Raw genomic sequence first — 13,365 nt, 5'->3', positions numbered from 1 at the left:
AAACTGCTGAGCTGGACGAGGCGCCTGATAGGATGGCCTCGATGTGAATCTGGGTGGCAGGGCAGTGTTAGGCACCCATACCCGGCGCTTCTGTCGTCCAGCACCGGATGAGGAACCCATGTCACGACCATGTTTGCGTGTTGCTTCGAAATCAGTCTGACCCGTCTCAGCACTGATGGCTTTGTTCACAAGCTTCTGGAAAGAGGTGCACTCATGCAGACGGAGATCTCGGCGAAGTTCGGGGCTAAGTCCCTTGCGGAACCTTGCCTGTTTCTTGGCGTCAGTGGAGACCTCTTCAGTTGCATAGCGTGCAAGGTTACCGAACTCCCTGCTATAAGCGTCCACAGAGAGACGACCTTGGGTGAAACTGCAGAACTCCTCACGTTTACGATCCATGAGACCCTCCGGAATGTGATGTTCACGGAAAGCCTCGCTGAATTCTGCCGAAGTAGTGACATGGCCAGCTGGGCGCATAGCCATATAGTTCTCCCACCAGAGACTGGTGGGGCCTTCAAGATGATATGCAGCAAAGGTGACCTTATTAGCCATAGCTACGAGTGCAGAACGTAGCTTGTGGGTAATGCTGCGAAGCCAGTCATCAGCGTCGAGAGGCTCGACGGAGTGGTGGAAGGTAGGCGGGTGTAACTTAATGAAGTCACTGAGCGGCACCAAGTTATTCCTCTGATGATGTGTTGTGTTCTGTTCGATGCGCTCCAACAAACGGTTGGTCTCCCGTTTGATTCTCTCGGCCTCCAGCATAACTTCGGCCAGAGAAGGAGGGTGAGGCAGGTTTGCTTCCCCAACTCTGCTGCCTTCGGCTTGCTCTGACGGAGCAGGGTTGTTGCGGGTGTTAACCATCCTAGGAAAAACAAGACAAGGGTTTAGTCCAGGATGATAAGATTCTGGCATAGAAATGTAGAATGTAATGGATAACTCGGAATGCAAGATGATCATCTGTATGACATGGTAGATACAGAAACTGCTTCTTTATTCCATCGTCATACACACCATACAAGGTTTAGTACAAGACCAAACAAAGTACTACTACGGTGGAAGGGAGATTACATCTCATCGGAGGCATTCCAAGCTCCTATACATTATTTTTCATACACCTCCGGAATTGATACACACTAAGTCATATTCCACAAGTCACGCAGGACGGTGGAACTACAACTATTACAATACTAGTGGAACTACTACTAACTCAGACGTCTCCGTAGTAGTTCTCATAGAAGTCTCCTCCATAGCCTGGAAGTTCAACGTGAGCGTCCGGAAACAGACGGTCCTGAGGAGCCTGTGGACCATAAGGGCAAGGATGAGGTCTTGGACCAACAAACAGTGGCCTGCGGGGACCATGAGGTGGGGTGATGCCCCCCACATCACGCCAATCCATCATGTCTGGCAGAGCAGATCTAACAGGATACAGGTCTCTCATATCCATATATCCAGCTTGCACAGCCGGTGCAAACCGAGTCAAAGTGGCCCAGTGATCGGCACGGGCGTTGAAAAGCTCAATCCTCAAGGCCCGACTCTCTCGGTCCTTATCCTCGAGCAACTCAGCAGTGGTGCGAGTTAGTGAGTCCTCATGACTAGAATCAGCATAGATAGCCCAGAGATACCCATGCGCTCCAGGAAGTGAAGCTGGCATATACCGGAAGTCGGTGTTGCGAAGCAGGCCAGTCCTGACTCGCATGATGGTCATCATAGAATAGGCAGCATCTTGCACCGGCATATCAATAGTAACACCGAGTCCATAGGAACAGTGAAGGGGCTCGGTGGAACCAGGATAAGAGGGAAATATCCTGACAGTGCAGAGATACTGGCTTTGATTAAAGTCTTGGAACTGCTCTTCGACTGTGTATTCGGGATACCAGCGGTAACCCGTCTCGATCATCACCCGGACTAACATAGCCGTATGACCGGTCACACCGATGCATCTGGTCAGACGAACCACTTGGTTTTGGTCACGAGTGGCCATCTGGAAGCACAACCACAATGCAAAGACATTAGAATTTCTAGCATAACTTGGACAGCATAACGGCTGTAAATGCTCAAAAGGATTTGAGACATTTTACAAAGAATTGTATAGCCACTCAACAATATCATATCAAGGTTCTGGTCCAACTTAGTAACATAACAGGATAGTGGAACTGAACTAGGCTTGTTATCATCAAACCTATAAGGTACTACAGATTAGTAACACGTGAACCTGATAGAGAAAGGAGATCCTAATCCTTAACCCCCGGTGGAAGAATGGACTGACTCCGATCAGAATGCCATGAGGTAATGGAGTAAAAAGAGCCTTACGTACCATCCCACAATCAATTCCCCTACATATAACTAAAGCATTTCTAGACTCAACATCGACCAGTTTGGCTTGGAGAACCTACAGTCAGTCCGGCTCTGATGCCAACGCTGTCAGGACCCCGACTCAATGTCACATCGATCTAGCCTGTAACACCTCATATCACTTTGTGGCCTCACGCACGGTATCCCCACGGGTGTCGCCTTACCTTTGCCCGGGACCGTTTGCGCCTTTTGGCACACGTATATGATAGTGTCGCCAGCATCCATATGAAAAGGAAACCGGGCTGACATGGCTAGTCGTAAACCCAACGTGGCACAGACTTACAGGGACAGGCATCCATGACCCAGCATCGAACGTGTCGGTCATCAGCGAGTAAGTTCCGGGCTGTAGCACTGGGCTAGCAGGACTCCGGTAAACCGGGCTGTAGCGGGCTAACAGGACTCCGGTACTCAACGAGTGACATTTCCCCGAAGGGACAGACACAGGAACGAAGAAGGACACATGCCGGCCAGCTTAAGTGTTCCGGAGCAGTAGCAAGCTACCATGGCTCAGTGGAGACACTAGGAGACATTTCCCGGTAAGAGAGGCTACTAAAGATAAACAACTAGATAGTCAGATCCCACACATACCAAGCATTTCAATCATACACACAATATGCTCAATATGTGCAAATACAACAAGGCATCACAACATGACTCTACGACACAAGTACTTTATTTAAAGGCTCAGAGAGCCATACATAGCATACACACAAGTACGGGTCACACGACCCACATTCAAGTCATACAAGCATACAAGCCAACAGTGGAAGTGTTTTGTCTGAGTACAGACAACTAGTAAAATAAAAGAGGCTTGGGTAAGCCTAGCTATACTACATGGTCCTTCACTTGCTCAGGATCACCACCTGGGCCTTAGTCTACTCATCGATGTCAACGTCTACGAAGAACCCGTCGGAAGGGGTTGTGGCATCTTCTGAAAAACGTAAATTAAAGCAACATGAGTACAAAGGTACTCAGCAAGACTTACATCAGATCCTACATACATGCATATTATCAAGAAGGGTTGGTGGGGTTATTGCAGCAAGCCAGCTTTGACTCTTGGCTAAGCTATCCTACTAGACTCCAACTTGAAATGGTTTTGCGCACTCGAGTCCACTACTCACCACTTCAATACACTACCGAGCATCCACCTCCGTCTTCCTACGGAAGAGCCATCCTCGGCACTCACGCTTATCTTGAGGCTTTTAGTAGTTTCCATTTACTTGTCTATGAACTGTATAGGCAACCAAGTAGTCCTTTACCGCGGACGCGGCTATTCGAATAGATGATGTTAACCCTACAGGGGTGTACTTCTTCATACATGTTTCCACCACTTAGCGTCTGCACACGACATGTGCTCGGCAGACTTCAAGCGAAAGACGACGTGGGTGTAGACCACGACCTACCTAGACACCTAAGAGTCTAGTCCAGGTTTAACGCCTATTTGGGTTCCATCCATGAGGAGATCCGGCCGGAGTTTCGCTCACAGCCCCAAACGATGTGAAAGGGTTCCCGAGATACCAAATAGGCATCCGGTACACCCGGCCACGTACCTACCGCATCACAGCCCACCCCTACGGTCAGCGCTGTCCACAACCTCTAGTTGGCTACAAACACCAGAAACTACTTGCAACTCCTGGACAGAAGACTAGGGTGAATAAGAAGCCGAGCGGGGTCATATTTCAGGGCCAAATGTATGGTAGTAGCTGATTCTTAAATCACACATACAGATCTCAGTGCTTAAGGACGGCCTCAATGAAACAACCCACCATGTACTCCTACATGGCCTCTCATCGATACCTTTACCAAATCGTGTTCAACACCTTACTCTCATACTGACACGATCATTTCACTCTAGCCCATCACCAGATGAACCAGACCTGACACGACTCTAAGCATAGCAGGCATAGCAAGGTAGGAACAACACAATCATATGGCTCAATCAACTCCTACACATGCTAGTGGGTTTCATCTAGTTACTGTGGCAATGACAGGTCATGCAGAGGAAATGGGTTCAACTACCGCAGCACACAACAGTTTGAATCGCGTTGTCTTAATGCAGTAAAAGAGTGCAGGAGCAAGAACATGGGATTGTATCGATATGATCAAATGGTTGGTTGCTTGCCTGATGGGTCGGTGCACTGATTTTGTTCTTCATTGGGGTAATCACGGTACTCCTCGGGGGCAGAACCTGCCGCAGAGAGCACCGATACACAAACATTACCAAACAGTATGCAACAATATGATGCATGCATGAGACATGGGAAAATGAGTGTATTGGGCTAATGCAACTAGGAACAGATGGGTTTGAGCTAATTTGAACCAAAGATTCAAAGTTCAAACTCATAAGTTGCCATTTCAAGTGCTTTATCTTGTTCTGTGATAAACAGCAGGTTAGCTTGTTTAAACATGCATGAAACCAGTATAGATGGAAGGATTGGATTTTTCTGATCATTTTTCATATATAATTTGTTTCATTTGGAGCTGCAGATTAATTTCTATGATTTTTTGAAGTTTGTAGCATTTTCTGGAATTTATAAATTATTCTGGATTTATTTTAATTCCAGAAAAGGATTACTGCGTCACCATGATGTCATGCTGACCTCAGCAAGTCAACAGAGATGTCCAGGTCAAACCTGACTGTGGGTCCAGGGTGTCAGTGTAATTAGTTTAGCTAATAATTAATTAAAACTAAACCAGTTTAGTTAACAGGGCTGGGCCCCACCTGTCATTGACTCAACAGAGTCAACCAGGGCCCACCCGTGGTCAAAGTCAAAGTCAGCTGCACCGGCGTTTAGCCGCCGGCGAGCCCGACGCGGCGGCGGAAGTGATTTTGGCCGTCCCGGCCACCAAATGGGTCGCGGAAGGCATCTAGGTGGAGCTGGGGACAAACCGCAGCTCTTGGTGGAGTTAGTTGAGGTCGGGGTTGCCGGAGTTGGTGCCGGCGATGACCTAGGTGGCCGCCGGAGTTCGGGTGGATGCGAACTCGAAGCTAGGGTGTGCGGTGAGGTGCGGGGAGTGTACGGTTAGACCCTACGCGACGTGGTGAGTGCGATGGACACCGAGAGGTGGCCGGAGGATGGCCGGGAGCACGTCGGCGAAGAGATCTGCGGCGGTGCGTGCGGGTGATCTTCGTGTGGTCGCGTGGTGCACGGGAGCGAGAGAAAGAAGGGGGAGGAGTTAGCTAAGCTCACGGCGGTCTTGAGCGAACACAAGGCGCGGTCGGGGACGAGCTGGTGCGGCGGCGACGGCGAAGGGGATCTCCGGCGATGGCGGTTCGGTCGAGGTTGGTGCGGCGGCTTCGGGGCACGCGAGCGCTCAGGGCTCGGCTAGCTCGAAGGATTAGAGGGCGGCGGAGCTTCTGGACACGGTGGCGCGGCGTGGAAACGACGGGGAGCACGACTACGGCGGCGGTGCGGCGGCGGTGGCGTCGGCCATGGCGTGGGAGAGCGAGCGAGAGGAGCTAGGGGCAAATGGAGGTGTCCACGGGGTTCGGGGGAGAGAGGGGGAGCGATCCACGTCGCGGCTGGACGAGGGGAGCGGCGAGGCGGTGACCAGGTGCGTGGCACCCATGCGGTGCTCGCCACCGAGCACCTTGCCTGCCTGCCTGGCCAAGCCAAGCAGCTCGCTGGAGCGGTGGCTGGGCTGGGCCGGCATGTGGTCCGGTTAGTAGGCGCCAGGTAAGATTTCCCTTTTCTTCTGTTTCTGTTTTTATATTTTTCTGTAACTTTGTGGCTTTTCTAAAAATACTTAGGCACTTTCAAAAATCACCAAACTGCACATGCCCACTGTATAGAATATATCCAACATGGAACATTTCAGTTTAGGAATATTTGGAAATTTAAAATATTTTATAGAATTTAAATGTCCAAATTCAAATACTTATGATTTAATTCAGTGACCTTAGGATGACCTAGAAAATTGTGCATCACTTTTGGCAGAGGTTCTGAACCAAGACAAAAATGATGGACATTTTAGAAGGGCATTTCAGATTCATTGAAAATATTTTTAGTAAATCCTAGTTGGTTTCAGAGGGGGCTGGGGGTTCTGTCATTCCCATTTCAAATTTCTGTTAAATGAAATGGACATGATGCAACACTCTAATGCATGAACTAGCTAGGGTGTGACAGTTGTAGCGGTTCGGATGTGACTAAGCGCCTACCAACCTCTTGCAATCAAGAGCGCCAAACAAACAAGCAACACAGATTGGGATTGAGCATCGATTAAATCAGAAATAGAAGTGTAGATTGCCGCAAAAGCAGATTGTCATTTCTTCCCCTCTCCGCGCGGATCGGGTCCGGGTTGGTAAGCGAACCGAAGGATGGCAACAGAACCGAGCATGGTGGCGGGGAGGGAGGAGATGGATCTGAGCAGGGCGCTGATGGGCACGCGGGCGAACCAGGGGGTGGACGGCAGAGGAGAGAAGGGGGAAGGGGTGGCCCGCGGTGGAGGGGATCTTGATCTACATCAGGGGGTGGTTTGGGAGTGGAGTGGGACGATTGTTAGTGGGGTGGGTGGTGCGGGTGGAGTGACAAGTTAGTACTACTAGCGTGGGGTGTTTCATCAGTGCTATAGCTATTCACTTAGAGTAGCGCAGGTTTACAACCCGCGCTACTACTATGCCATGTTCGTGGGATATGGTAGGAGATATTTAGTAGTAGCGTGTTTTATTGGGCCACGCGCTACTAGTAAATATTACTAGTAACGTGGGTTAATATAGCATGCTAATAGTAATTAGCAATAGCATGGGTCAGTATAGCATGCTACTAGTAAGCTTCTGTGTATAGGCATTTCCCTAGTAGTGACCGGCCACAGTCAAATTCGATTCAACTAAAGTTGGAGAAGCAGACACCCGCCAGCCACCTTTATGCAAAACTAGTTGCATGTCTGTCGGTGGAACCGGTCTCATGAACATGGTCATGTAAGGTTGGTCCGGGACGCTTCATCCAACAATACCGCCGAATAAAAATAAGACATTGGTGGTAAGAAGTATGACGATCACCGCCCACAACTCTTTGTGTTCTACTCGTGCATATCATCTACGCATAGACCTGGCTCGGATGCCACTATTGGGGAACATAGCGTGCAATTTCAAAAATTTCCTACGCTCACGCAAGATCTATCCAGGAGATGCATAGCAAGGAGAGGGGGAGAGTGTGTCTACGTACCCTCGTAGACCGAAAGCGGAAGTGTTTGACAATTCGGTTGATGTAGTCGAACTTCTTCTCATTCCAACAGATCAAGCACCAAACATACGACACCTCCGAGTTCTGCACACGTATAGCTCGATTGCGTCCCTCGAACTCTTGATCCAGAAAAGTGTCGAGGGAGAGTTTCGTCAGCATGACGGCGTGGTGACGGTGATGGTGAAGTGATCCACGCAGGGCTTCGCCTAAGCACTCTGTGAATATGGACAGAGGCGTAAACTATGGAGGGGGCGCCACACACGGCCAGGAATCAATATTGTGTGTTCTAGCGGTGCCCCCCTCATATATATAGGTGGGAGACGGAGAGACACATCGAGGGGCGCCCCAAGTAGGAGTAATCCTACTTGGGCGTCTCCCACAAGTCGGCCTCCCCCCTTCCATATGTGTCGAAGGGGGAAGGAATGTGGAGGGGGAGGGAAGGAAGGGGGAGGACGAATCCCTCCCCTTCCTTCTCTCTTCCCCCTTTTCCTTTCCCCACAATTCGGCCTGCATGGGGCGCACCAGCCCCTTAGGGGCTGGTCTGTTCCCCTCTAGGTCCATCAGGCCCATGTAGTTTGTCGGGGGTTGCCCGAAACCCCTTCCGGTGACCCGATACGTACCTGGTACCCCCGGAACACTTCCGGTGTCCGCATACTATTGTCCTATATATGAATATTTACCGCTCAAACATTTAAAGACTCCTCGTCATGTCCGTGATCTCATCTGGGGCTCCGAACAGCATTCTGTTACCAAAGCACATAACTCATATAATACAAATTGTTATCGAATGTTAAGCGTGCTGACCCTACGGGTTCGAGAACAATGTAGACATGACCGAGACACCTCTACGGTTAATAACCTGGATGCTCATATTGACTCCCACATATTCTACCAAGATCTTTATTGGTCGAACCATAATGACAACATATGTTATTCCCTTTGTCATCGGTATGTTACTTGCCCGAGATTCGATCATCGGTATCTTCATACCTAGTTCAATCTCGTTACCGGCATGTCTCTTTACTCGTTCCATAATACATCATCCTGTAAATCGCTCATTATTCACATTGCTTGCAAGGCTTATTATGATGTGCACTACCGAGAGGGTCCGGAGATACCTCTCTGATACTCGGAGTGACAAATCCTATTCTCGATCTATGCCAACCCAACAAACACCTTCGGAGATACCTGTAGAGCATATTTATAATCATCCAATTATGTTGTGACGTTTGATAGCACATAAGGCATTCCTTCGGTATCAGGGAGTTGGATAATCTCATAGTCGGAGGAATCTGTATTTGACATGAAGAAAGCAGTAGCAATAAAACTAAATGATCATTATGCTAAGCTAATGAATGGGTCTTGTCCATAATATCATTCTCCCAATGATTTGATCCCGTTCATCAAATGACAACACATGTCTATTGTTAGGAAACTTAACCATCTTTGATTAACGAGCTAGTCTAGTAGAGGCTTACTAGGGACATGGTGTTTGGTCTATGTATCCACACATGTATCAAGTTTCCGGTTAATACAATTCTAGCATGGATCATAAACATTTATCATGATATAAGGAAATATAAAATAGCAACTTTCTTATTTTCTCTAGGGCATATTTCCTTCAGGGGCTCTCTCCCCCACTCTCCCAGTGGTGCTAGAGCGCCGGGGGCAATCATCATGACGGCGATCTACACCAACAACCTCGTCGCTATCAACACCAACTCTCTCCCCCTCTATGCCGAGGTGTAACATCTGTTTTTCCCACTGTAATATCTACTTAAACATGGTGCTCAAAAATATTTATTATTTCCCAATGATGTATGGCTATCATATGATGTTTGTCTAGACTCTTTTTGTCCTATGGGTTGATTGATGGTCGTGATTGGTTTGAGTTATATGTTTTTTTGTACTGTCCTATGTGTCCTCCATGTCGCGCAAGCGTGAGGGATTCCCTTTGTAGGGTGTTGCAATATGTTCATGATCTCTTATGATGGGTGGCGTGAGTGTCGGAAACACATACCCGAGTAAGGGAGTTCTTGCATATGGGATTAAAGAGGACTTGATACTTAATTCTATGGTTCGGCTTTACCTTAATGATCTTAGGTAGTTGCTGATGCTTGCTAGAGTTCTAATCAGAAGTCCATAGGATTCAAGTATGGAAAGTATATTAGTTCATGCCTCTTCCTCATATAAAATTGCAATAATGATTACATGTCTAGTTATCGATTGCCTACAAACAAATTTTTCTCTTTGTGTTACAAAAAGCTATTTCTACTAAATAAATAACTTTATGATCTTGCAAATTACTCGTAGTTTTATTCTCGCTAAGTACATCTAGTTTTATTCTTGCAAACTTATCCTTACAGCTACAAAATGGTTTCATACTTGTTCTAGGTAAAACAAACCTTAAGTGTGCGTAGAGTTGTATCGGTGGTCGATATAACTTGAAGGGAATATTAATTCTAGCTTTAGATCCTCGTTGGGTTCGACACTCTTACTTATCGAGAAAGGTTACAATTGAGCCCCTATACTTGTGGGTTATCAAGGTCTAGCTCTAATTATATCAAGTAGAATCAATTAGGACTAGAATTAGAGAACTAGAGGAGGCTCCAAAACTTGTGTGTCCAAAGGGCTAAAATCCTAAGTATATATAGGTTGGAGGGAGGGGAGAGGGGCGCCGCAAGGGGAAAGGACCCCCCTTTGGCCAGGCAAGGGGGGATCACGTTCCAATTTAGCCTCCTCTTTCCCTCTATAAGGGGGAAAGGGGGCACCACCTACATTGGGCCCAAGTGGGCCAATATGCTTTTCACCACTTGACCTTTTAAGGCCCATTGATATTTAAATAGATATAAAAGCCTCCTAACTATCATTAGATCCTATTAATATTAATTTAACATCTATATATAATTTATCGATAATACCTGGTATTGCCGTATAAACCCTGAAACCCTTCCGGTGACTCCTGGAACAAGAGCGTTGATTATCTTAGATTGTCCTGATGTCATCAAAATTTTGAACTCAAGGAACATGCATTGGTACACGTCGGTGCTATACAAACAGTTTTTAACCCCTTTCTGCGACGGTGTTCAGAACCATCGCCAAGTGAGTGACTACTATAGGGGGGTCCTTCCCACACGACCCAGAAACCGTCGAGGATATGCCCTCCTCGCACAGATGCTCGGCAAAATGAGGTCGTGCGCGACTGGCGAGTGCTCAAATATGGTTATACATACAGTAGTGCTAAAAATACAATTATACATGTGAAATCGTTTCTGGTTGTAAGTACATCCCACACAGTCAGCCCCCGCTAAAAGTTTCTGTTCATATGTACATTCCACATAGTCCATCCAAGGAATTCGTTTCCGTTAGTATGTACATCCCACATAGTTAATCCAAGAAGTACCAAACGTTTGCGATGCGCACAAGATCACAAACAGTCAATAATTTTGAAGTGTGTGTGATAAGGTGACTATCGCAAACATTTAATAAGAAAGAACTGTGTGCGATGCTGTTGTTATTCGTACAGCTCTTTTCTTGGCTGACTGTGTGTGCAGTGGAGATTGATCGCACACGTTTTTTCCTGGCTGATCGTGTGTGTGGTGGAGATTGATCACACACGTAGCGGAACCTAGAAACATGTCTGATCTCCACGTCTATCATAGATGTTTTGCTTTTACAAATCGTGTGCGGTGTAATCCCTAATTAATTCCTAATTAATCCCTTATTAATTCCTAATTTAAACATCACATGTTTTGAATTTGAAAGTAGGCAATCACTTATTTCATATCCAACCATGTTTATTACAAATATAGGTTCAACCACGAATGCATAATTTGATGCACAGGTACATATACTGAAGAACTACAGAAGCACCAAGTAAAGAATGATGAACCACAGTTGTACTAAAGACTATAAAGAGAGAAGTGAAAGACATTCTGGTTGCTAGAGAAGCTGAAGCGGAATGCCCATATTGTTCCCTCCTCCATGCGTAATGTGCGCATGACTCTAGGCCAACCCCTTATGATGGCTGCCCGTCCATTCTACATTGTCTTCATTACAACTTCTCGATGCCCATAGTAGTCTAGATGAAATACTTTAACATTCATTGTGTGTCCACCAATCATTTACTTTGCGAGGTAATCTTGAGTGAACTGCTTCAGGAACCACTGAGATTCAGACATTGTTGTCTAACAAGTCATTATGGGCAGTAAAAAGAGAAGGCTGCAGAGTTTGTAGTTACCATCCTACAGCTCTCTGTTGTGTTGGATAGAGCATAAACAAATAATTTTCTTGCCACCATTCGTATCTTTTTGATAATAATCCTTATCCGTTTCCTCACTCGATGCTTGTTCATGAATATCTCATTGCCCCATACGCAAAAAGGGTTGATGCGTGGATCCTTGCCAAGGGCAAATGTACATTCAAGCAACAAGTCAAAATTAGAAGCTAACACGTGTCTAGGCCTGGATCTATATGCACTACATTATCGAACGATGGAGGAGTACAAGCCGAGGGATGAAGCTAACTGAGGGAGTCTTGGATAAGGGGGTATCCGGACAGCCGGACTATATACTTTGGCCGGATTGTTGGACTATGAAGATACGAGATTCAAGACTTCATCTCGTGTCCGGAGTGGACTCTCCTTTGCGTGGAAGGCAAGTTCGGCGATTTGAATGTTAGATCTCCTTCTCTGTAACCGACTCTGTCTAACCCTAGCCTCCTCTGGTGTCTATATAAACCGGAGGGGTTAGTCCGTAGGACCAAGACAATCATAATCATAGGCTAGATCCTAGGGTTTAGCCTCTACGATCTCGTGGTAGATCAACTCTTGTAATACTCATATCATCAAGATCAATCAAGTAGGAAGTAGGGTATTACCTCCATCAAGAGGGCCCGAACCTGGGTAAAACATCGTGTCCCCTGCCTCCTGTTACCATTAGCCTTAGACGCACTGTTCGGGACCCCCTACCCGAGATCCGCCTGTTTTGACACCGACATTGGTGCTTTCATTGAGAGTTCCTCTGTGTCGTTGCAGCAAGGCTCGATGGCTCCTTCAATCATCAACAACAACGTGGTCCAGGGTGAGACTTTTCTCCCCGGACAAATCTTCGTGTTCAGCGGCTTCGCACTGCGGGCCAATTCGCTTGGCCATCTGGAGCAGATCGACAGCTACGCCCCTGGCCATCAGGTCAGGTTCGAAAACTTGAACTACATGGCCAATATCCGCGGAGACTTGATCTTCGACGGATTCAGGCCTATGCTAGGAGCGCCGAATAGTCATGACAAGCACGGCTTAGATCTGTTGTCAGACAATATTTGGGATATCGCACCTGTAGTAGCTCTGGACCTAAATCCGGGGCAGATCGCGTCGTCTGAGGATGGGTGGATGGACCCCACCCCAGAGGCCACATACTCATAGGCGGTAGAGCCGAACACAGACTCCACCTCTAAGGAAGTCTGTGTCACCGGACCCCCGGACTTGTGTCCGGCTGTAGGTTCCAGACCATACGCACTCGGGCCCATCGAATCCGATTGGGCTCCGGTAATGGAGTTCATCGCTGTGGATATCTTTCAGCACTCGCCCTTCGGCGACATACTGAATTCATTAAGGTCTCTCTCTTTGTCAGGAGACTCTTGGACGAACTATGTCCGGCTCGAGTGGGAAGCAGGCGACGAGGAAATTCGTTACCCACCCACCACCCACTTCATTGCCACTATCAATGATTTGACCGACGTGCTTGACTTCGACTCCGAAGACATCGACGGTGTGGACGACGATGCAGGAGAAGAATAGTAACCATCGCCCACGGGGCGCTGGACAGCCACCTCCTCA

Source organism: Triticum aestivum, chromosome 6B (assembly GCF_018294505.1).
Source record: "Triticum aestivum cultivar Chinese Spring chromosome 6B, IWGSC CS RefSeq v2.1, whole genome shotgun sequence".
In the NCBI taxonomy this organism is placed as follows: Eukaryota; Viridiplantae; Streptophyta; class Magnoliopsida; order Poales; family Poaceae; genus Triticum; species Triticum aestivum.
Note: the sequence above shows the minus strand (reverse complement) of the source record.